Raw genomic sequence first — 26809 nt, forward strand, 5'->3', positions numbered from 1 at the left:
TACTGAATCAGTTGCTTTTAATCTAAATAGACAAAGTGGAAAGGTAGCATTGGCATTGCTGTTGTGCAGATGAGAACAGAGCCACAAAAAGATGATGTAATTTGCCCAAGATCACTCTAGAGGTCAGCACAGACCTCTGTGAAGAGGTCCTTCAGTGACAGGGATGGCCCAAGAGATTTTGCTACCTGAGGCAAAGATGGCACTGCCCCCCATACTATGAACAAAAGCCAACTAGACTTGCAATGGAATGTTACTTCATCAGTGGTGATAGGACAGCACCCTCCACTGCACCCGCAGGCAGCAGGCTAGCTTATGGGGTGCAGGGCACACAGCTGTCTGCTTTCCATGCCTCAGCATCTGCCACCTGAGGCAGCCGCCTCACTCTACTTAATGACTGAGCCCTGGTAGCAGCAAGTTGAGGCTGTGTACACATCATGCATTTAAAGCATATGACTTCCCCCAAAGAATCCTGGAAATTGTAGTTGTTAAGGGTGCTTGGAACTGTTGTTATGTGATGGGTAAACTAGAGTTCCCAGGATTCTTTGGGGAAAGTCATGTGCTTTAAATGTGTGGTGTGTGCAGAGCCTATATATCAACCCAGATTTATTAACTTGCTTTCAGGTGGAAGAGGGTGGGGTTAAGAGTGTTAAGTAGCTCTTAGCCAGCCACTCCATTTTCTACCACTTCTGACAAGGGTCCATTGTTGGAAAAGTTGAATGTTAAAGACCTGATTGCAACATGTGACTGAATTTAATATGAAAATATTATCTAGCAATGGAATGAAACTTGATTAACAGTTCTCAGAACTTTCATCAATGGAGACAGCCAATGTGGTGTGTAGTGGATAGGGTGCTGGATTTCGATCACGGAGATCAGGATTGAAATCGGCATTCAGTCATGAAGTTCACAGGTGGCACCTGGCCATGGCAAAGGGGGGGGGGAGAGCCTTCTTTTCTGTCAAGGGCCACATTCTCTTGGTGATCACATGTCAGGGCCTGCATGGTGATAGTAGGCAGGGCTGGAACCAGAAATAGCTAGGGCCCTAAACCATAGGTGGGGAGCCTTTTTGGCTCCAGAGGTCAGACCTTTATCTGGCCCTAGTCTGCAGGCCAACAGTTATGTCAATCATATATGTCAATCATATACCACCATTATGACATCACATGATTGACAGATGGGTTGTACTTGGGAACCACAGTCCAAAGGGGTGTTGCCTATCCTATGCTTTGCACGCCTCCTGTGATGCTTGTTTCCACCTCTGATGGTGGAAAGAACAGTGCTGGGAATGAGAAACGGTTGTCTCCTTGAGCAAGGGGTGCCCCCACTGCTCTTCAGCTGATGGGCGGTTGGGAGGGTGCCTTGCTCCAGCAAAGGAATAATTGGGGGCCCACTTTAAGCTCTCTATTGTTCCTTTGAAGCGCTGGGCTTACCTGCTTGCAGTTTGATGCACAGGCTGGAGGTTCCCCACCCTTGCTATAAACATATATTAATTAGGCCACCCCTTTTCTCTGTCTCTTTTCCCCACCCCTTTCCCCTTCTCTCTCTCTTTCTGTTACCACCTTTCTCTCTCTAAATCTTTAGAAGATCTGATTCCTTGCAAAGGGTGTTCCCCCTCTTTCTGTTGCTCAGTCTGTTTTGGCCCCACTTTTCCCCCTCCCATTTGGCTTCCCTTTCCCCAGGTTCCTTCGACCTGCATAGTCAAGGGCCACGTAAAATAGGTTTCAGAGCCACTTGAGGCCTTTCTTCATCCTCCATTTCCCAGATCCATTTACCTCACAATTGTCCCAAGGAATCCACATGGTATTGTGACTTTGAGCCTGTACCACAGGAAGAGAGCCTGACCACAGCTCAACACCAGCACAGGCCAGAAAACTGGTGTCATCTCAAGGTCCTTCTGTCCCAGACTGTTTCTTTTGCTTGAGGTACCATATGGCACATTTTGTCTCTTCTTGCTGCTGAAGTAGCCATAGAAGGAAGTATGCACAAGTGCAGGAGTCACCAACAAATGTGCCCCCTTGTACCTCCTATGACGCTTGCAAAATATCTTAGTAAATATCCCCTCAAAAATCCACAGTGTATGAGCAACTGTTTGCTCTTCCTGCTCAACCCCTGTTTGCACTGTCTTCCTTAAACATGTCCACATTTGATTGGATGCCAGGATTGGACAGTCTCCGTCCCTCCCATTCTGAACGGAAGTGAGATGCAAAGAGCTTCTCTCTCTGTGGGCGAGTGCAGCTGTGGTTGATGTAGGCACCTTTCCCCCCACTGATGGAGGACACATATCTGCATCATTCTGTGGTCCTCTTGTTCAGCTCTTTTAAATGCAGCAGCCATTTTGTGTTATGCCACATTGTATGACAGCCATTCTGTGTTACGCTACATCCCCGAGGCAGCCATTCTGTGTTACGCTACATCCCCGAGGCAGCCATTTTACGACTGACACCCACGGTACTTCCTCAAAATTCCAGATGTGTCCAGTGATCCACAAAGGTTGATATCTTCTGCACAAGCTAGATATTATTATCCAGTTTAAGAACATAAGAACATAAGAAGAGCCTGCTGGATCAGGCCAGTGGCCCATCTAGTCCAGCATCCTGTTCTCACAGTGGCCAACCAGGTGCCTGGGGGAAGCCCGCAAGCAGGACCCGAGTGCAAGAACACTCTCCCCTCCTGAGGCTTCCGGCAACTGGTTTTCAGAAGCATACTGCCTCTGACTAGGGTGGCACAGCACAGCCATCACGGCTAGTAGCCATTGATAGCCCTGTCCTCCATGAATTTGTCTAATCTTCTTTTAAAGCCGTCCAAGCTGGTGGCCATTACTGCATCTTGTGGGAGCAAATTCCATAGTTTAACTATGCGCTGAGTAAAGAAGTACTTCCTTTTGTCTGTCCTGAATCTTCCAACATTCAGCTTCTTTGAATGTCCACGAGTTCTAGTATTATGAGAGAGGGAGAAGAACTTTTCTCTATCCACTTTCTCAAGGCCATGCATAATTTTATACACTTCTATCATGTCTCCTCTGACCCGCCTTTTCTCTAAACTAAAAAGCCCCAAATGCTGCAACCTTTCCTCGTAAGGGAGTCGCTCCATCCCCTTGATCATTCTGGTTGCCCTCTTCTGAACCTTTTCCAACTCTATAATATCCTTTTTGAGATGAGGCGACCAGAACTGTACACAGTATTCCAAATGCGGCCGCACCATAGATTTATACAACGGCATTATGATATCGGCTGTTTTATTTTCAATACCTTTCCTAATTATCGCTAGCATGGAATTTGCCTTTTTCACAGCTGCCGCACACTGGGTCGACATTTTCATCGTGCTGTCCACTACAACCCCGAGGTCTCTCTCCTGGTCAGTCACTGCCAGTTCAGACCCCATGAGCGTATATGTGAAATTCAGATTTTTTGCTCCAATATGCATAATTTTACACTTGTTTATATTGAATTGCATTTGCCATTTTTCCGCCCATTCACTCAGTTTTCCTGACCTCAAGAAGACCTCAAGCTACCTTCTCACCCAGTCCCAATTTCCTGCTGTCCATCTTGCTTCCCAATGTCAAAAAGGTTAAACTAGGTGAAGTCAATGCTGTTTTTTCACATGGCCTCAAAGGAAATGCCTTTGCTTCTTCTATTTCCCCACAAATTGAAACATTTTCACAATCCCTTCAAATGCAATTTTGCAATAGCAAACCGCAGAGAAAAACAACAAAATGTAAACAGACATTAAAAAACACCCAAAAAGTTTTTTTTAAAAAAGTCAAAACATTTCAAAAGAGGAACATATATTTGTTTTTTAAACCAAAAAGCCTTGTTGGTGTAATTATTTTTGCAATTTCCTTTTGTCCTTAAACCCTTTAGCCTTGGGATTATTTTTTAATTTGCTTCATGAATTTGCTTAGCAATAAGCTTAACCATATGGATAGTTATAACAAGTCAAGACCACATTTCTCTCCTTTGCTCTACTGCTGTACATTTGCAATTCATTCTTTCTCAGTGGTCAGGCAATTAAGCTTCATTACACTCTCCATTAATGTTGGGGCACACTGAAGCGGGGAGAGGGGTTAGCAAACAATGGCTTTTCTCATTGCCTGGTTTGGCAATACCAGGCAGAGGAAAAAGCCAGACCTAAGTGAGGTAGTAGCATGTAATGGGCCAGGCATCAGCATGCGACACCCTAAGACAGAGGTTGGGAACTGCAGGTCTTGGGGCCAAATGCAACCCTCCAAACCTCTCTATTAGGACCTTGAGACTAGGGATGGAAGGATCTCTCAGTTTCTCATTTTTCCAGTATTAAATTCAGTTATATTAAATTTAAAAAAAGAAATCGTCATGAAAATTCTTCAGCATTTTAGTGCAAATCTCTCCCAATAAGCAATTTTTTGTATGCCGTTGTGATAAATGTACACATTTTTGCAAGCAACTTCTCATAATATAATGCATTTTAGCACGCTATTTTCACTCATATATTCATTTATATGCATACTTTCCCCTAATATATGTGTTTGTGTAAACATGGTTTGGTTGGTGAACTGCATTGCAAAATTTGAGTAAGTGTGAATTTTGAAGGATGGCTGTGCTTCGGTTCTCACATTGCTTCAGAAAGTCAGAATTTGATAGATTCAGCTTGAAGCGTGAACTGAATAGAATTTCTCCCTCATTGCTGCTTGAGACTCTGCCCAGGCCACACCCTCCCCCGGGCCAGATTATCCATTAGGTTTAGTAGGCTGAAGCCTAGGGGCCCGGAGCTCTTGGGGGCCCGTGGGGCACCAGCCCGGGGGCCCTCTGCTCTCCTTCCGCGATGCGCAGAAGCATCCGCGGACCGCCATCCCCCCGCTTTACCTACCTTTCTGTTGCTTTTTGCGGCACGCAGATTTGCCATCAATAAAGATGGCGGCTGAGGTTTCCTTAAGGGACTGATGCCTCTGCCGCCATCTTGGTTGATGGCACGCATGCGTGCTACATGCGCGTTGCTGCCATCAACAAAGATGGCGGCAGAGGCTTCAGCTCCTTAGGGAAACCTCTGCCACCATCTAGATTGATGGCAAACCTGCACACGCAACAAAAAACAACAGAAAGGTAGGTGAAGCATGGGGATAGGGGGGCCCAAACACCAATCAGCCTAGGGACCCTCCTCAGCTTAATCCGGCCCTGCCCTCCCCAGCTACAGCCCCTCTCCTCAGGCTGCCTGTGTGCATCTCCTTCTGCCCCCCCCCACTCCAACCATATATTTATTTAGGTTTTAAACCCTAATTAATTACTTGCAGAGGCCCCCGATTTGGGGTGACCTTGGATCATCCAAGGTCAAATTGGGGGCACTCCAAAACATCAGGCTGACAGGTTCCCCTGGGCCTCCACAATTTGTACTTCCCACAGTGCCCCAGAGTGGTGCTACATTGGGAGAATTATGGAAATTAAAATGACAAATCCACACCACACAGCGCCAATCACTGTCTTTTTGCAGTTGTCCACCTCTTCCACCAAAAGGGAAGCCTGCTGAGGCATTGACATAGCACAGCTAGGGCAGCAAGAAAGCAGAAATGGGATCTGCCTGTAGATTTGTGGGTGATGTCATGCTTGTTAAGAAGCCAATGCTTGACGATAGAAATAGTCAGGCTGCAATCCTATGCCCACTTAATTTGGGAATAAGTCACTGAATTCCGTGAGTCCTTTACTTCTTAGTAGGCATGCATAGGATTGCAGTATAAAAAGGCTCCCTCCTCTAAATTAGATTGCTGAAATGAAGGGAACTGGGGGGGGGACTAGAAGTGGATTTGGGAGTGAAAGGACGTTGAGCTCAGTTTTGGTGCTAGAAACAAATTTCTGGGCTCAGCACATGCTCTGTCGGCACTCTGTCCTTAATACTCTGTGTTATGTCCTGAGCCAGTATTTTACATCTGATTCCAGTTGGTGGACATTGGGGTTCTAGTAAAAAACCAAATCCAGCCCAGACCAGATCCCACAAGCCTAACATCTGCCCATCCCTGGCAGAGGACACGTTATCAAGGGCCTCAAGTCTGGAGGTGGCCTGATAGGCTAATGAGGTCTCTGTGTGTCCTCACTGAAAGGGGCCCTTTTCAGCCTTACTGAACATCCACATCAGGAAGCCAGGAAGGGGGGGATGCTCTTGTGCTCAGGTCCTGCTTGCGGGTTTCCCACAGACATCTGGTTGGCCACCATGAGACTTTAAAGGGCCACTGGCTTAATCCAGCAGGGCTCTCCTTATGTTCTTATTAGCCCATGTCCACACATATTTCTTTTTTTCTGTTTTCAACTTTGAGCCTCAAAATGAGCCTCATTACCATTTCTCCTGTTAATGTAGCCAGAAATGCTGTACCTCTCAAAGTTACCCTTACCTTGTAGCTGTTAAAGGTATGAGAGAGCTCTTTGGGTCAGAAGCTGGTAACCCTTGTCTCCAGCGGGAGTAGAGTTCTGTCTGCTCTGCTGAGGTAATAAAACCAAAAACTGAGGGCCTTCATCTCTGCAGCCTGCTTCCTCTTTGACCTCCTGTCAGGGGGAACACTTAGCGGCACTAATTGTGCTGTGAAGGCATAAGAAAGTGAGGGGAGGGGAGTAAGCTTCCTGTAGGCTTTTGAGAAGCTCTCTGAGGAGCAGTCACTGGAGAGGTGGAAGCATGGGTGATGAACAGCTCTCAGGTAGTCAGGCCCAGCTAAGGCAACCTAATGACCAATAGCGCTCTTTGTCTTCATTCCAATCTCAGCAGGGTAACCATAGTATATGCAAAGAGCTATCAAGCTGTGAGTCAGGCTCATATCTTGCATTTGTATGGGCAGTACCCCCTGCAAGAGCCACTTCCTCATGAGAAGAAGTGGTAGGATTCTCCTTGAAAGAGGAACAGTTTTGTATGGGTATACGTATCACACTGTTCACTCCTTGACAGATACATTCCCTCTTAGAAGAGGCCCTATAGCAAAAGGATGGCAGCTATCTGAATGTCAGCATAGACTGGGGAACTGAATGACTAAGTGCAATTCTACTCACATCTACTCAGAGCTTTGTGGATACCATGGACTGCAAAAAAGACAAATAATTGGGCATTAGAACAAATTAAACCAGAACTATCATTAGAAGCTAAAATGATGAAACTGAGGTTATCATACTTTGGACACATCATGAGAAGACCTGATTCATTAGAAAAGATAATAATGCTGGGAAAAACAGAAGGGAGTAGAAAAAGAGGAAGGCCAAACAAGAGATGGATTGATTCCATAAAGGAAGCCACAGACCTGACGTTACAAGATCTGAACAGGGTGGTTCATGACAGATGCTCTTGGAGGTCGCTGATTCATAGGGTTGCCATAAGTCATAGTCGACTTGAAGGCACATAACAACAGCAAAACTACTCAAATGTAAGTCTCAGTGTGTTCAGTGGGACTCACTCCTAGCTACATGTGTATAGGATTGCAGCATAATTTTGGGGATGGGTGATGGGGCATAGAGAGCTCAGTATGTCTAAGGCACTTACTTAAATCTTCTATTCATTTCAGAATTTTCTAGAAGGCCAGTCGCAAGATACCAAAATTAGGTGGTTGCTGACTGATGCAGACTAGTTTGTTATCTATACATTTTCTGGAAGATTATGTTCATCTTACTCTTGGATTGACTTCTTCCTTTTTTGTGCATTACATTGGTCTGGTCAGTGGAGACTGGTGGCTCCGATGTCAGTGGGGCAGTGAATCCGATCCAGTTTTTAGTACAAACTTTCAAAGAGCTGTCCAACGTGCTTTTCCCAAGTAGGGCTGAGAGAGATCCTGATCTGAAATCCTGGATAGCCACTGCCAGTCAGTGTGGCAATACTGGCAATACGGGCTTATATGGTTTAAGGCAACTTCCTATGTTTCAAAACTTGACTCATAGTTCTGAAGCATTTTATGAATGAAGGAAGCCATTAATGCTAGATTTAGAACAGAGAAATCTGGGTTCAAATCCTCATTTTGGCATGAAACTCACTGGGTGATCCTAGACTAATCAACATCTTTCAGCCTACCTTATCTCATAGGGATGTTGTGGAGACAAAACTCTCATGTATGATATCCTGATGTTTCTGGAAGGCCTTGGAAAATAATAAAATACCAAAATCTAGGTTACAGTTTGCCTCAAGCAGAGAAAAGCAGATGCAGAACAAATGCTTAAATAACATTTTTCATACATTTGAAAACCAGGGTGGTATAGTGGTTAGGGTGGTGAAGACCCAGGTTCAAATCCCTGCACACAGCCATGAAGCTCTCACTGGGTGATGTCTCTCAGCCTGGGGGAAGACTATGTCTGTCACTTAGGGATGGGCAAATCTGTCAATTTCAGTTTCTCTCTATTTCTAACTTTTTCAGCCTTATGTTCTGTTCTCCACATTTTGCAAATCTGTGATTTTTTAAAAAGTCCTCATGAAAATTTATGAGTATTTTAGTGCTAACTTCTCCGAATATGCGCATCTGTATACAATTTTGCCTAACATACACATTTTTGCAAAGCCATTTCCCCTTATAGGATGCATTTGTATGTTATTTTTCATGTTACTTTTATGCATACTTTACACATTACTTGTCTGGAGAAGTGCACTGCAAAATTCAAAGAACTATGAATTTGAAAGGATTTCAGTGTTTCTTTATTTTGGAAAGTGCAAATGGGGCAGGTTGAATTTCTCCTCCATCCCTACTGCCACCCAAGTTCCTTGGCGGAGGGGCAAGATCTGAACCATAAAATAAACAAATAAGACCTGCAGGGACTCTTAATATTTAATACTAGATTAATACTAGGCTAGATTAGACAGTTTAAAGCTTTTTCAGAGATTTGAATGCAATTTAAAAGAAGGATGGTGTACAATTCCCATTTTTCTTCAGGTAAACAGATTTCATAGGGCTTTTGGATCAGAGGTGACAGTGAGGCAAAGGAAATACAATTGTGTGCCATAGGAAACTGTCCCTCTCTCAAAAAACTCTCCATTAGGGAGTGCTTGCACAAAAAGAGGACATGCAACATTTAAAAAAGAGGGTGCAGATTTGCATTTATTTGCATAGGCTAATTTATGTATAGATGCAGAGTCAGAAAGAATATAATTCTTGGCCATCGAGGGATGGCTCTGCCGTAGCTACTGGCCGCATTGTGGGGCTGAGGCTACAGGCTGCTGCTGGGAGCCTATGGGCTCTTCCTGCTGCTGGGCACTGCCATCTTTGCGGGCCTGGAGTGGCCACCTGAGCAAGCCCTGCTGGCTGCCTGGCATGACGCCCACACCCATAGGGTTGCCATATTGCCCAGTTAGCCGGGTTTTACCCAGATTCTTTGCATGCCACCCAGTGCCCATTTAGCCCCTTAGGTGGCCCGGATTCTCAGCTTTAATTTTAAAAAAATTAAGTTTCTAGGTGGTCCGGTTCTCGAGATATACATAAAAACATCAGCCACCCCCCCGACTGTTAAATCTTTTTTTTCAATTAATTTTTATTCAAATTTTCAAAACCAAAACAATACAAAAAGAAAAAACACAAATCAATAACTAACACAACAAGAAAAGAAAAAAAATAAAAATATTGACTTCCGATTTGTCATAGTTCAGCTATAAATCTATAATATATAACAAGCCTGTCTCTTAATAGATTATAAAATCACCTTCCTCCAGCGGTTATCTTAATTGGTTTCAAATCTCATTAACATTATATCATTCTATTCTTCCACAAAAAGTCAAAGAGAAGTTTCCAATCCTTGAGATATATGTCCATCAATTTTTTTTCTAGATAAACATGTCAATTAATCCAACTCATCAAGTCTACTAAGTCCAGTAATTTCAAATTGCTCTTCTTCCATTATCCATATTGGTTCCATCTTCCATCTTCCATCTTTACGCACCCAATAATCTTGCTGTCATAGTCATATAATAAGAGTCTGATAGGAATTTCCTTTATCACAGATATTTTCTTGCCATCAATTCCGAACGTATCACTGAAGTATTGTTGCAAAGCCGCATCTCTGTTCCTCTTTTTTACATGATACACTAGCACATCTCTTGAAGATTTTTCCATTGATACAAAACAGGGATTAAATCTGTTAACTTTCTCCATTTCAAGTTCCATCAAATCCTTCCAGTCCAGGAATTTTTTTGAACCGATAATATCTTTATCTCCAATCTCTTCAATTCCTTCAGGGACAGCGCTGAGTTCCAAACTGTAATATTTATCTCCAGGATCCATCACAGCCAGGAAATCCAAATCTTTTTCCATGTCCATATTTAATCCAATCTCCATAGTTTGAACCTTGCCTTTAATTTCTCTTTCATCCTTTTTTGGTTTTCCAGATCTATCTTTATTCTCCTTTCTCATAGAATCCTGAATTTCTTTCAGCTCCTGTCTCATTTCGTCAAATTCAATTCTCAACGCTTGACTATTATTTCTCAGTTCTTGTTTTATTGACTTAATCCCATTCATTATTTTCTGAAACATGTCTAAGGATAAAGTTCCTTCTTGTACATCCATGATCTTCTTAATTGTCATTCTTAAAGCCAAAGGAACAAAACTCCTTCAATTTTCAATGTCCCAAGCAAAGAGCAGTTTATTTCTTTATCCAGTTACAAAGGAGTTAATCTTTCAAACCAACTGACGTCACACTCTAGACAGCCCTTATCTCTTGTATGCCCAGAAGTGCAAAAACAGCTTTAGTTCACAGCGTCCAAATAACTAGTAGCAGAAGGAATGAGCAGATTCGTCAAAAAAAGTAGATCAGAAAAAATAGTCCCAGACATATATTACACAAAAGTCTTATAAATCAAAAAGATTTTTCCTTTCTCTTCCAATCAGAAACCCCTCATCCGTTGTAATCTTTATAATGCTATTTTCCATGTCAGCTTTTTGCAATAAAAAAAAGATAGGCTATTTTTATTTTCTTCCCCCTTAGTTCCGTGAGTAAAAGAGAAGGAAAGTTTTGGCTCACCCGGGTTTTCTTAATTGCTGTTCCTTTGACAAATCTCTTTAGCTGTATAGATAAGAAAGTAATAAAGCGTAGACAGGAGAATGCTTGCCTGTTAGTCCGTCTTTCTTTAAAGAAAAAAAATGGGTCACTTATTCAGCTGAGCTTAGCTAGAAATCCTCGCTCCATCCGAGCTGCTGGAAGACCTTCTTTCACAGACAATTCTGATGAATTCCAGTCTCCAACAATCACAACAAAGCTGTGTGGGAAATCTCACGTTTCTTCCTTATCCGGAAGAAATTATCCCCAGTCAAATGACTGGATTTAAAACTGAAAAAGTTTCATCCAAGACGGGAGCCCGTCTCAGAGCTGCACAGGCGGAGGGATCCTCCTGGGAAGTCCCGACTGTTAAATCTTTTTTTAAAACAAATCTGTCCTTTATAGCACTTCGTAGCTCAGTGTAACCCCACCCGTTCAGGATTGCAGCCAATCAGTGTGAAGCCAGTTTGGTTGACCTGGGCAGTGTCTAAAAAACCTCATTGCAATGCCAGAAAATGGTGGTTCCCCCCCCCGTTTATCTGAAAATCTCATAAATTGGGTAAGTATATACATTTCAGTTTTTTTCCCTCTTGTGTGCAGGAGTTTTCAAAACCTTCCCAATACTTGCTTTTGTGGGGGTAAAAGCAAGCTAATCCCATATGCCCAGAGTAAATCCCATTGAATTCAATAGGACTTACTTTTGAGTAGACATGGTTATGAATGTGCTGTAAATTAATGGGACTGTTGAGTGAATGTAAAAAAGAACTATTTCTGTCCCCCCTCCAGTCCTATTTTAAAGCAAGTAGGCAGGTATTACAGTTTTTATTCTGTAGGAAACTAATACTGGTCTTTTTTAAACTAATACTGATTTTTCTGCAATGACCAACTGGTTTGACAATAAACTATTATATGGGCTGTATGTATTTATACATCTGCAGTGTGTGTGTGTGTATGCAGTCTTTCCAACAACCCTGTGAGGTAGGGTTGGGAAACCAAGGCAACTCACAATAAGAAATAAATCCCTTTAAAATCCAATAACCATAAAGCAAGAATAAACAGTTGGAAAACAGCCTAAAGAGATATGATTCTGAATTTTGGGTTGGGTGAATGAAGTTTATTTATTTATTATTTGATTTATATCCCGCCCTTCCTCCCTGTAGGAGCCCAAGGTGGCAAACAAAAGCACTAAAAGCACTTTAAAACATCATAAAAAACAGACTTTAAAATATATTAAAACATCTTTGAAAATATTTTTTAAAAGCTTTAAAAAACATCTTTTTTAAAAAAAGAAAAGGCTCAAAACATATTAAAAAGCAATTCCAACACAGACTCAGACTGGGATAAGGTCTCAACTTAAAAGAACAAGTTGAAAGAACAAGTTCCTTATCACTTGAGGCTGTAGTTCTCTGCACACTTCCCAGTTTGAGTAAGCCCCATTGAATACATTGAGACTTGCTTCTGAGTAAACAAACATCGGATTGCACTATAAATATATTTACAGATTGTGTAATTCATAAACATATTTGATAGTCATGTTTATATAAATATTTCTTCATACTGTGTCCCAATAAGTATTTGATTTCACACTATGGTTGTAGATGATTTTTTCCTCTACATTTTAAGTGTGCCCTTCTTCCTGGGGGTGGTCATGGTTCTCCGTTGTTTTCATCCTGAGAGGAGGATAGACTGAGAGATGGTGAGTAGCACATTTAAGGTTGTGACGTCCTTCCCCGGCACCACCTGTGAAGCTCTCACTTGTGGCTACCAGCAGACAGGAACGTCAGGTTTTCTTCTTACCCTTTACAGCTCTAGCACAGTTCTCAGAAGATCCCCCTGCTAGGCCTTACTACCCAACACTCTGTATCTCTTATAACCTTTAGATTGTGTCTTAGTCTCTGCCAGGCTATCTCGATACCTTGTGTCTATGGGTATAGGTAATTCCCAACCCCCCCCCTGCAGCCTCTTGCACTGAAGCTTACAGCCCTGGGTTTCTCTGTGGTACTGGATACAATATATTTTCCTCCACTGCTGCCACTATTTGATACAACTGTTCAGCCTTGGTTACTTGCTATCCCCCCTGGTTTGTGTTTCCCAGCTGAAGGAATCAGGCTTTTGTTTAACCAAGAAATATTTATTAAGAATTAGAAATAACAAGATTACTTAATTACTTTGTTGACAAGCTTATGGTTTCATATATGTTCTGACATGTACTTTACTTCTCATTAATTGCCTCAGAACTCCAACTCACTCTCAACAACAACAACAACCTCCAAACACAACCAAAACCTCTCTTTCACCTCTTTAAACCTCCAACATCCACCACCCTGACTCAACTGTCATTCTTCCATTTATACTCCCAGCTATTCAAACGCTCAGCCAATCATCCAGCATTCTACTGCTCATGTACTCCCCCTCCTCTTTCACTCCACTTACCATATGTCTTCTATATAACCAGCACTTACCATATTTACAATATAAGCAGGAACATCACAAAGGTCTCTTCACCTCCCCCCCCCTTTTTTATTTGTATTTATTCTATATTTCTCCATTATCTTCCCCTGGCTGTTTTTATGTATTTTAAATATTTTTAGATTAAATAAATAGGAAATCATAATTGTGAACCTCCCTAAAAGCAATTTACCTATCCTTATGTTTTGGCAAAGTGATGGTGTGAAGGCATGCTGGTAGAACAAGAGACCATGTCTGAGGCATGTTATAAGGTGTTTGAGGACTTTGTCACACATTACTTTTTGAGACCTGTAGATTCATGTTGGAAAGAACACGTGCACGTATTGAATGGTGGCTTGGGTGCTGTTTTTTCAGTCTATGCTGCATGCGTAGGGAAGGTGATACGTCATCTGGCAGCTAGCTTCATAACGTGAGAATGAAAAACATTTGGATCACCATTCACTTGTTTACTTTTCTCACTATTGAGACCACTTCATATATTACTTTTTCATACACAGAAATTTAATCTTTGTATAGGAAAAATTATTTTGTCAAATATGAAGGACAGTGGCTGCCCGGTCAGTATAACCACTGTACAAGATCTACTCAGCCACTGTAATTACCTTTTTGTTTTGAGTGCCCTGTTGTCTGGGTCTTGGTTCAGGTTTGTATCCAACTTTGATGTGCTTATGGAAGGGGTGTGCAAGTAGTGTCCCCCCCCCAAGTGTGGAGGCTTGGATGAACATTGTGTTATGGAAAACCAAAGTCTGTGTGAAAGTACATATTTGGGAATGCCATCAGTGTAATCCTAAGCACACTGAATAAATAATGTCATATCAAACTTGCACGTCACAAAATATTTTACGGTCATGTCCATAAGCGCCAGGAGTGTAGTCGCCCAGGGGGTCTTAGTCCCTCTGCTTTTTTGGGAGCAGGGTCCCTATGTCTCCAAGCATCCTACAATCAGCATGAAAAGGGAGTGTGTTAGTCACTGAGAAGAGTCTTCTAATATGCTTCCTTGCCTTTCCTGCTGATTGGAGCCAATCAGAGTGAAAGGAGGTGAGTAAGCCACTGAGAAGACTCTTCTCAGTTGCTAACACTCTCCACTTACATGCTGATTGGCTCCTAGAGATGTTTGTTGTTGTGAGAGAATGCATTAACAAAGATCTCATTCTTAATCCAGGAGCAAAAAAGGGTGTACGTGGCTGCAACTATCATGAAGGGACTCTGCACTTCTGAATTTTCTACTAAACAACAGATAAATACCTATGTAACTTTGTGTCTGGAGACTTATTATTAAGAATCACTTTCCATAATTGTAAGGAGGTATGTCTACACACATGCATCCCAGGCACCTAAATGAGGGGTGAGAGCAGCATAGGGACATAAGCAGATGTCTTATACCAGGGGTTCCCAAACTTTTCTTCTACGTAGACCACTTGAAAATTGCTGAGGGTCTGAAAGTATCTGAAAATTTACTATGGGCATATGCAAGATAATTAACTCCCATTAGTGATAAGAGCAAGAATTTATAATTATTATTTTAATTAAAACAAGAGGCTTATCAGTACTTTGAAGAGGTTGTTGTTGTTATGTGCCTTCAAGTCGAAAGCATAGTGTCATAAGACACTATGACTTATGGCGACCCTAGGAATCAGCAACCTCCAAGAGCATCTGTCATGTACCACCCTGTTCAGACCTTGTAAGTTCAAGTCTGTGGCTTCCAAGTCACCGCCTTCCATATACCTGTCCATGCAGTAAGATTGCTATCAGAGGCCCTTCTCTTGGTGCTCATTGTTTGAGGTTAGATGGAGAGCTGCATTCTATCTCGGGAACCCTGTCCCCATGGAAGCTTATGTGACTTCTACCTTTACATCTCTTTGGTGTCAGGCAAACATTTAACTATCTGGTGAATATTGATTTCTCGTTGCCACACGCCCTCCGCAGGGGCAAAGGACCTATTAGAATGGTCCGCCCCAGGCGCTTGATGGATCCAGATGGATTCCTGACTGCGCTTGGGGAATTGGAACCTGCTGAAGGTCTCTCGGTCGAAACCCTGGTGGTGGAGTGGAATGAGGGGATCACCGGGGCATTGGACCGAGTTGCCCCGAAACGTCCTCTCCCCCTGAACAGAACTCAGATAGCGCCATGGTATACACCACGGTTGCGCAATCTGAGGTGGGAGGTGAGACGACTAGAACGCCGGTGGCGGAAATCTCACTCCGAAGGTGCTCGGACACAGGTCAGAGCAGCAGTAGCTGCCTACCAGGTGGCAGTGAAGGCAGCAAAGAAGGATTTCTTTGCTGCCTCTATTGCATCCGCAGAGTGTTGTCCCAGGAGGTTGTTCCAGGTGGTCCGAAGCCTGGTCGGTCCAGTTGCTCAGGTACCCCTGGAACATTCTAAGACCTCCTGTGACAAATTGGCAAAACACTTTGCTTATAAAATCGAACACCTAAGGAGCTTGATTCCGTACGCCGTGGATGCAGTGAATGAACCAGAGTTGACCATTTGCAATCCGGTCCAGTGGGATCGGTTTCGGCCTCTCCCTTCTGAGGAAGTGGACAAGGTGCTTTCATCTGTGAAGCCTACCACTTGTCTGATTGATCCTTGCCCATCATGGCTCCTTGTGAATTGCAAGGAGAAACTGGGCGAAGGGTTTAGGGCAGTGGTAAACGCATCCTTGAAAGAGGGTGTGATGCCATCAGCCTTCAAGGAGGCAATTGTAAAGCCCATCTTAAAGAAGCTCTCCTTGGATCCCCAAGTTCTGAACAACTTCCGCCCTGTTTCGAATTTACCATTTTTGGGCAAGATCATTGAGCGAGTGGTGGCTAACCAATTGTCAGCACACTTGGATGAAACGGATTATCTGGATCCATACCAATTGGGTTTCAGGACTGGACATGGAACTGAAACAGCCTTGGTCGCTCTGGTGGATGATATGAGGAGGGCATTAAATCGGGGAGAATTCACCTTTCTTGTCCTCCTAGATCTTTCAGCGGCTTTTGATACCGTTGACCACGGTATCCTGATGGATCGCCTGGAAGGACTGGGAATTGGAGGCACTGTTTTACAGTGGTTCCGTTCCTTTCTCTCTGACAGGCACCAACAGGTAGCATTGGGAGATGAGGTTTCAGACCCTTGGCCCCTCACTTGTGGAGTGCCACAGGGTTCTATCCTCTCTCCCATGCTATTTAACATCTATATGAAGCCGCTGGGATCTATCATCAGGAGATTTGGGCTGCGGTGTCACCAATATGCGGATGACACACAGCTCTATCTCTCGTTTAAGTCTTCACCAGAGTTGGCTGTGGAGACCATGTCCAAGTGCGTGGAATCCGTGAGTGGATGGATGGGAAGGAACAGGCTGAAGCTAAATCCTGACAAGACCGAGGTACTGCTTGTGGGAGACAGGGGTAGGCTGGGTCCTGTTGACCTGAGGTTTAATGGGGTACAATTGCCCCTGAAGGACCAGGTCCGCAGCCTGGGGGTTGTTCTTGATTCCAGGCTGTCCATGGAGGCTCAGATTTCGGCAGTGAGCCGGGCAGCCTGGTACCAACTACACCTCATACGCAGGATGCAACCCTACCTCCCTGTTCATCAGCTCCCACTGGTAGTACATGCCCTGGTCACCTCTCGATTAGACTACTGCAATGCGCTCTACGTGGGGTTACCCTTGAAAACGGTCCAGAAACTTCAACTGGTACAGAATGAGGCGGCTCGTTTACTTACAAACAGCCGTCGCCGTGATCATATTACACCAGTATTATTTAATCTACACAGGCTTCCAGTAGTTTTCCGGGCCCAATTCAAGGTGTTGGTGTTAACCTTTAAATCCCTATATGGTTTCGGCCCGGTTTATCTGAAGGAGCACCTCCAGCGTCACCAACTATGCCACCCGACAAGATCCGCCACGCAGGGCCTTCTCTCAATCCCACCAACAAAAGTGGCTAGGTTGGTGGGGACTAGAGAGAGGGCTTTTTCGGTGGCGGCCCCCACTCTCTGGAATTCCCTCCCGTTCGATCTTCGACATGCCCCTTCCCTGGATACCTTCCGCCGAGCATTAAAAACTTGGCTGTTTGGTCAGGCCTTTGGGACTATCGGGATGGGCTAATTAGATACTCAATGCCCGTTGCTAGGTATTACAATTGCTGCTATTCTGTCGCTGTTGATTATTTGTATTTTATTGCATTTATTGTATTTACTGTATTTTGTATTTTATTGAATTTAATATGTACGCCGCCTAGAGTGGCTTCGGCCAGATAGGCAGCCTAAAATTAAATTATTATTATTATTATTATTATTATTAATTTGTCAAGCCTCTTAAATTTTAGTTGATTTTTTTACCTCTATTGCCCCCATGCTATTTAGTGTGGACCTCCAAGAGCATCTGTTATGAACCACCCTGTTCAGATCTTGTAAGTTCAAGTCTGTGGCTTCCTTTATGGAATCAATCCATCTCTTGTTTGGCCTTCTGCTTTTTCTACTTCCTTCTGTTTTTCCCAGCATTATTGTCTTCTCTAGTGAATCAGGTCTTCTCATGATGTGTCCAAAGTGTGATAACCTCAGTTTCATCATTTTAGCAGCTAGTGATAGTTCTGGTTTAATTTGTTCTAACACCCAATTACTGGTCTTTTTCGCAGTCCTTGGTATGCACAAAGCTCTCCTCCAACACCACATTTCAAATGAGTGGATTTTTCTCTTATCAGCTTTTTTCACTGTCCAACTTTCACATCCAGGACTGGGTCTTTCATGATGCCCGGTGGGGGGTTGGAGCAGGTATTGTATTGTATTGTATGCCTATTCTGTACGTCGCCCAGAGTGGCTTGACAGCCAGCCAGATGGGCGACTAATAAATTCAATAAATAAAATTCAATAAATAAATAAATAAAACCTAAGAAACATACAGATACTTTGAATGTCTGAGTGCCTGCACCAGTGGAATACTGGAGGAACTTGTAAAACTTGCTGCTACAGTATTTAGAACTGAGCATGTGGTGTGAAAGACTCCTTTTCCTAACATTTTGGCTTCTTGTTTTTCTCCACCCACACATCTCTGAAATATATCGTATATGTCAGTGATTCTCAAACGGTGCACCGGGGCACACTGGTGTGCCGCAAGAGGTGGCTACGTGTGCCGCGAATATTATGAAAGTATATTATTATTAAGATATTTTTATTCATAGTTTAAAATATATTAAGATATTTTTAATTTTGTACACAAAGTGCACCAGAAATTTTTTATATGTTTTACAGTGCGCCGCAAACCAAAAAAGATTGAGAACCACTGGTATATGTAATGGTTAACCGGACTGGTGCCCTGACTTACTTTATGTTTGTTGCTATTTTGTGTTTTTATTGTGTTTTTATATTGATTGTGTATTTTTATTGTTTTTATTATATTTGTAAGCTGTCCTGAGCTCTGTTTTTGACAGCAGAAGGGCAGGATATAAATCCTCTTAATCAATCAATCAATATTCCATAGTGTTGGAAACTAGGGTCTAGGCATTTAAGGCTGAAAATGTAATTTTTTTTAAAAAAAAGATTTCTCACATCTTTCCCCAGTTTTTGGTGGTAATTCCTAGGCATAGAAAACAACTGGACAATCCAAATATTAATATGCAAATATTTGCATAATATGCAAATAATATGCAAGTATTTGCATAATATGCAAATTAGCCTGCCCGGATTTGTGGAACTGGAATATGGCAACCCTACGCACCCACCTGCTGGCCAAGCACCAGGCCTATCTGTCAGAGGAGCTGCTGGCTGGCCTCCTGGAGCGCCTCCTCGACGCTGGCAGCTACGACATCTCCGGCCTGGGCAACGTCTCTGGTGACGAGAACCAGGAGTTCAGCTCAGCCATTTTCTTCACTGCCAGCGTCCTCACCACCACAGGTTATGGCCACATGGTCCCTTGCTTGGCTTGGGGCAAAATATTCTGCATCTTGTACTTCTTTGTGGGCATCCCCCTGACCTTGGTGCTCCTGGCCTGCCTGCTGCAGCACCTGCTGCCCTTCCTCAGCCAGTGCCCTGTCCTCTATATCACACCCGCTGGGGCTTCCTGCTGGCCTATGTGGCACTGGCCCATGCCACGGGGCTGGGGCTGGCCACCCTCAAACTCTTCATCTACTTCTGGTTGCTTGAACATAACTGGCACTTCCTGGAGTGGGTGTATTTCCGCTCCAACTCCCTCAGTACCATTGGCCTGGACAACTATGTGCCACAGGGCAGCTCTCAACCACCTGTGCATGAACTCTATGAGCTCAGCATCACCTGCCACCTACTTGTTGGCTTATTGGCCATGTTCATGACCCTCGATATGGCATACCAGCTATGGGAAGTCTGTGCTTTAGTCCGTTTCTTTGCTCCTGCCCATGACCCACCCCCTGAGGATGATGACCACCTAGGAATCTTGGGTAGAGACCAGCTTGCATTGACTATTCTGACTGCCTCCACTTCCCAAGATGGGCCTATCAAAATGGGTGCTACTTGACGTCTCCCGGGGTGGTGGTGGAGGCAACCCCCCCCCCAGTTAAAATTGATGTTGACTGATGGTTTTGTTGATTGTATTGATGTTTTACCTGTCTTGTCTTTGTATTATTTCTATTTTATTGCATTATATTTGTATTATTATTGTTAACCGCTCTGAGCACCACTTGGGGGAAAGGCAGAATACAAATTTTATTTATAATAAATAATAATAATTCAAATATAAATACATCTAACCAACATGGGAAAGACTATGTACCTGTTCAGTCTGTTATTCAGGTTCTCAGTTCTGATGGACATCTGTAACATCCCAAATCTCCATCCTTAGGGTTATCTTTAAACCAGACTTGGATCAGATAGCCCTTCAATAGAGCGGGGGTAGCGCTTCAACTGGTGTTGGGCTCAAACTCCCATCAGCACCAGCCAACAAGGCCAATGATTGGGGATGATGGGAGCTGGAGTCCAGAAGCATCTAGAAGGCACTTTGTTGGCTACCCCTGAAATAGAGGACCATCTTCTATGAAACAGGACTCCTGGCCACCCCTACTCTAAAGCTACTCCTGTCTCCATTCTTGATGTCAATGGCTGAAAAGTCAAGAAGACCTCATGAAGAAGAGGGTGGACTGGAGTTGAGGGTGCTTGGTGGTTTCTCTGAGAAGGAGGAGACAGAAACAAAAGGGTAGGAAGAACAGTCTCTCACCCACTGAGAGCAGGTTAGATGTTGCATGACGTGCTGGGTCAGTTTCCTGTTGCAGGATGTGCACTCACCTCACACATCTCCCCATCGCGGGGAGACAGTTGACATTACAATAGATGAGTTGGAAAGGATGCACAAGTCACTCAGCAAATCTTTTTTGGCACTTCCTATGACATGAAAAGCTGCCTGCACCAGATGATATTCTGCTGTGGTTTCCAGATTGTCACATAGATTTGGAACTGAAAGCCTGTTCAGGCCCAGTTGTCTTCTGCTTTAACCTTGAAGATGAGGGCTGCCTTTCCAGGCCAGAAGCCTCTTTTGTTGCAAAAAATAAATTAAAAAAAAAAACCTGAGTAACTTGGATCAATGTAAAGCTTATTCTGAAATTCAGATATAGCTGGCCATGCTGTCATTCAGATTACTTTCTGGACACTTGCATATGTAGGCCCTGTCAACTGTTCACAATGGAAACTGGTGGCTCCGATGTAAGTGGGACAGAGAATCTGCTCTGGGGTTTAGTCTGAACTTTCAAGGAACTGTCCAAGCAACTGCTGCTTGACAGTTTGGACTAAAACCTGGAGTGGATTCACTGCCCCACTGACTGCTCCCCAAGGAAGTATGGTAAGCTGGCCAGAAAGGAAGGTTGACTAGAACTTGGGAGTCTCCCACTGCATGTTTGTTGAAAGTTGGTTCTGATATTCTTTGGTGTTGCCTTCTGCCACCCTCCCTTCCAAAGTGGAGTATCTTAATCCTTGTCCTATTGGCTTTGTATGTATGTGCTTTACTGTATTGCAGAATCCTTCAGTGTGTGCATTCCTCTGTATAAGAGACGGCTTCCAGGGTGCTGGGCCAGATTTTGTTCACTCTCCCAATAACACTTTCTGGTCTTCTTCTTCCCCACCAAATACGTTTGCGTTGGTTGTGGATGCTCACTGATGGCAGTGGGAGGGGAAGGCATGCTGTGTGTGCTCAGAGGCACTCTATTGTGACTTCTCATTTTGGGGGGTGAGCATTAGTAGTGTACTGAAAGCAGAAGGCTTGCATTCTGGTAAAATATGTTACATATTAAATCCCCTCACTGTCTCTCAGATTGGATTCGTAGAGTCGGAAGGGATGTTGTAGAACACCTACTTCAACCTACTGTTTGATGCAGGAAATCCAGAGCTAGAGCATCCCCAATAGATGCCTGCCCAGCCTCTGCTTGAAGATGGAGAGCACACCACCCCAATAGATAATTTTTTAACATGCTCTTACTGTTTCTCCTCGCGTTCAACCCAAAATCTATCCTCCTCCTGTAACTTAAGCCCATTAGATCTTAACTTTCAGGATACCTGATAGATCGTCACCCCTTATATACCCAGTTGGTCACTGTGCTCTGCAGGTGAGGGCCTCCTGCAGATAGCATCTCATCAGGAGGTACCTTGTGCACAATATTGGAACCTGGCCTTTAGTATTGGGGCATCTACCCTTTGGAATTCCCTCCTCTTAAATATTAGACAGGTGCCATCTCTGTCATCTTTTCGGTACCTACTGAAGATCTTCCTTTTCCAACAAGCCTTTTAAGTGGAGATCTTTCCCAGTATGAATCTGCACTGGAATTGTTTTACAGAATTTTATTGTAGAGATTTTAATGATTTTATCATTTGTGTGTTTGCCATCTTGGGCTTCCTGGGGAGGAAGGGAGGGATATAAATTTGAATAACAACAACTTAAGCCCCTTTGGGGCAGCAGAGAGTGAGTCTTTGCCCTCTTTGATGTGACAGCCCTTCAAGGTGTCAGTTCAACTTCAATCTGCTTCTGCATCTGTTTATGTAACTGGATCCCTCCATTTTGCAAAGAGGTATGTCTGTGTGCATGCAAGTACATGCCGGTTCATTCCACTGTTTCTCCTTTATGCACCATAAGACCAGCCTTTATCAGATGATCCTCATGCTCCAGCTTCCTACAATACAAAGGACACAGTTCAAAAGAGTTTTGTGTGCTTAAGTCCATTGGTTTCAGTGGTCTTAAGGCTGCCTAACTGTGTTGGACTGTGACCAAAATGCTTTTTTCTTTTTCACATAGCACAGTGTAATGGAACAACGTGTATATGTGGGGATCATCTTGTCTGGAGATATATTCCAGATGCTGAGAACCCTAAACATTGCAGCCTGTATCTCCCATTCACCATCTTACAATAGCTATCTTGTCTCTTCCAGGATGGCCTCAACCAGAGAGCATTTTTTTCTTCTGTCCATAGAAGTCGTTCACAAGAATCCTCATCAACTGTAGAATCCATTTCAGCAAGTAAGTAGGAGAGCAACAAAAGGTGAGCAGGCCCAGACAAACTCTTAAATCACTTGTCCTTTGTTTTTTAATAAGAAATTTATTGCAAATATAGAAATTGATTTTCTCCATACAGGAATCTCCGATTCAAGGAAAACAATTTCGTGCCATTCAGTTTAAAACGTTGGGGGGAGGGAGAGGGAAGAAAGATCAAATAAGACTGAAACCTAAAATAAAATAAAACTTCAAAAAATAAATCTCCATACACAACCAAGATTCACAGGATCATTACAGGAGGAAGGAACCCGAATGGCTGGTGAGGACCCAAACCGGCAGATGCCTCCAATTGTGTATTACATTCAAACGGGGGGTGGGGGAGAGAAATGGGACTTCAGGGGGAGACTGGGAGGAGAGAGAGTACCATCCCCCCACTCTTGTACCCCAATTCTGTGCTTGTGGGTGGCAAGGCTAAACTGGAATTCCACTCCTCTTACAACTGGCTCCCTCTCCTCATGTCGTAGGATAGGATTAGGAGCATAGGAGTCACCTGAAAGCAAGGCCTCATATTGGAATCAAAGGCCAAGAATGGAGAAGGATGGTGACAGGGCAGACAAGGATCTAAGGAAATTCAACCTCCAGAGAATGGAAAGGGGATGCATGTATTTAAGAGGAAGGACCTTCCATTTGCAGTCCTCTTCCAGGGTAGGTTTCCTGCCCTGAAGTACATGGAGTTAAATCTTCTTCCTGGTTGAGATACAGCATATGGAAAGGGACGGATGCTTTATTCCAGTTTGCAGCAGAAAGGTCCATCCATGAAGAGATCCTCAAGGTGGCTAAGATCTGCTTCATAGAATAGAACTCTGCAAAGTACCTTTAAGCAGGAATGTTAAGAGCATGGTTGGGGAATGAAAGTTTCCTCAAAGCCCACAAAAAATCCCCCCTTGGAAAAAAATAAAATAAAAGCTCAGTACAAAACATTTCACAGTGAAATTCATTAAAGAACAACTTCCCAGTGTTGTAGTTTATACACCATGACTCTAGGGAGGCTGTTGTCCCTGATCCTGGAAGGGCTGCACTTTCATCTGTGCGCAGTGTCATGGCTGTCGAGCAGTAGATGGGAGTCACCATATAAAAAGGGACCCCCATCTGATAAATGAACTTGCTGCACACTATGCTTGCTCATCCTTTACATCTCAAGGCAAAGAAGATGGAGCAGATTTCTCAGTTTTTAACTTCCTTCTGTGACTGCATTTTTCTCAAAGAGTTTTGGACGAGTTGGGCTTTCTGGTGCTTAGTTCATGGAATGTTCATCTCGGCATATTGCCATAGAATCATAGAGTTGGAAGGAGCCAATAAGGCCATCAAGTCCAACCTCTTGCTCAGTGCAGAAATCCAAATTAAAGCATACCCAACAGGTGGCTATCCGGTTGCCTGTTGAATACCTCCAGTGTTGGAAAGCCCATCACCTCCCTAGGTAATTGGTTCCATTGTCATTCTGCTCTAACACTTAGGACGTTTTTCCTCATGTTCAGCTGAAATATGGCTTGAGCCCATTATTCTGTGTCCTGCACTCTGGGATGATCAAAAAGAGACCCTGACCCTCCTCTGTATGAGAACCTTTCATGTACTTGAAGAATGCTATCATATCTCCCCTCAGTCTTCTCTTCTGAAGGCTAAACATGTCCAGTTCTTTCAATCTCTCCTCATAGGGCTTTGTTTCCAGTCCCCTGATCATCCTCGTTGCCCTTCTCTGAACCTCTTCCAGTTTGCCATCATCCTTCTTAAAGTGCAGTGTCTAGAACTCGACACAGTACTCAAAATGAGGCCTAACCAGTGCCAAACAGAGGGGAACTAGTACTTCACATGATATGGAAACTATACTTTTGTTAGTGAAACCTAAAATAGCATTTGCCTTTTTTCAGCTACATCACACTGTTGGCTCATACGTGCATACATTGCACTCTGATGCATCTTGTGATGTCAATTTCAGCTAGTATAACAACAGATGAGATTATATTTCAGGAGAGTGCAGAACTGGCCACTGGAATCCAAGAACTGGCTGCTGGGTTCCACAAATCCCTTATCCTCCAACTTTTCCCTTGTTCTCTCAAACTCCATCCCATTACATTTCCTAATCCTATCTACTTCTCCTTGTGGTCTCTTTCTCCATCACCTCATCTCCCCCCAATACTACATCCTTGCCAGTTTTCCAGTGGAGGTCTTATCAAATGGGGACTTCCCATTGCTGATGATTTGGAGTAGAAAAAGAGGAAGACCAAACAAGAGATGGGTTGATTCCATAAAGGAAGCCACAGACCTGAACTTACAAGATCTGAACAAGGTGGTTTATAACAAATGCTATTGGAGGTCGCTGATTCATAGGGTCGCCATAAGTCATAATTGACTTGAAGGCACATAACAACAACAAGCAGCAAAAACTATCAGGAGGGCTGCCGTATTGTACAATGTTCCACTATAACAGGGATAGGGGATTCAGCTGAGGTCCTTATTTCCTCTTGGGAAACCTCCTGGGGGCCTCGTACCAGTGAGGGCAGGGCCGGAGGCAAAAGTGGGTGAAACAACAGATGCAACTCTTAACTTTGTCAAGTCAAATACATTCCATCTGTGCAAAAATTTCAACACACATCCACAGTTCTCCATCCAGGCAAGCAAGAGGCTTTGTCACAGATCAAGGACACATTCCATCAGGCAAAAGCACTAGAGGGAGGCATGGAGCAGGGCTGGCAAGGGCTGTGGCTTGGGGAAAGGGGGCATGGCCTAGATAGAGGGCATTGTCTGATGGCACATGAGGCCACCACCTTGCCAAAGCTCAGCATGTTTGGGTCTGGTCAGTGCCTGGATGGGTGCCTGCCTGGGAACCACATGTACACTGCCTTGGATTTCACAAGGAAGAAAGGTGAAATATAAATGTAAGCAAATATGTGTGTGGCCCAGAGAAGAGGCTTGAGAGCCAGAGAGAGAGGCCTGGAGGACTGCTTCACCCCCTAGTCCTGAGGTTCCCCATCTCTGCCCTATAAAGACTCTTGGAACTTTTAAGACTTTTCCAGTGTATTATACAGGATTGAGAACATGGATCAGCACTTATGGAAATCAAATGATCTGAAACAGGACCTCCATGCTCCACTAAAACCCTGTCTGGACAATCCGTCCATATCTCCAGTCATTTTCTATTTTCTGTTATCACATCTATATTTTCCCTCTTTATTTTCACCAGTATGTTGCTCTTTCTTCATGATCCCCCTCTTTATATTCTACCAGTAGGGATGCCAGTGAAATTCTCCTAACTCAGTCTCACAAATGAATTTTGGGGGATTGATAAAAACCCATCTCAAAGGAGAGATAAGATTTACAACCCTTGAACAACTTCTTCTCGGGCTCAGATTAACATCTGAGCCAGAAAAGAATTCCTAGCCTTCCTCCTCCCATCCTTACCAAGTCTCACAGTCACCAAATGCCTCCCTGTTAGTCCCAACTTCCTCAAACCACTCCACCCTTCCTTTTGTTTACCTTTCAAGTGGGAAGAGGAGCAGCAGCAGCAGCACAAAGGAAGAAGAATGGTGGGGATATTTTCATCTCCCATCTTCTGTTGCAGAATGTGCCGATTAGCCCTGTGTTGGGATGCAAAAACTAAGAGGATCATGGGAGATATAGTTCTCCCATGGGTTGCTGCAATTATAGTGGACAAGGGGTGACAAAAGGGAAAAGACTCCCCCTCTTCTCTCCTTATTGATTACTACTTGAAAGGCAAGTAGGAACTAGGGAGTATGGTTGGGGAAGTTCTTGGCAGGTAGGGGGCTTTTGGGGACTGCAAAGGTTGGTGGAGAAAATTTTCTGAGCTCTTGGATTGATTTGGGGAAATGATCTGAGATTTTCATTTTTTTTCTCCCAGAATATCTCAAACACATTCCAAATTAATCCAAGACAAGCCTGGGAGAGCTCA

The 26809-nt window shown here is 43.6% G+C and overlaps 1 pseudogene; it reads left to right on the top strand.

Moving 5' to 3' along the window:
* The first annotated feature begins 19099 nt into the window (after positions 1–19099).
* LOC133363308 (potassium channel subfamily K member 1-like) lies at positions 19100–19890 on the top strand (annotated as a pseudogene).
* Positions 19891–26809: the final 6919 nt, after the last annotated feature.

The sequence above is a fragment of the Rhineura floridana genome, chromosome 8 (assembly GCF_030035675.1).
Source record: "Rhineura floridana isolate rRhiFlo1 chromosome 8, rRhiFlo1.hap2, whole genome shotgun sequence".
Taxonomy (NCBI): domain Eukaryota; kingdom Metazoa; phylum Chordata; class Lepidosauria; order Squamata; family Rhineuridae; genus Rhineura; species Rhineura floridana.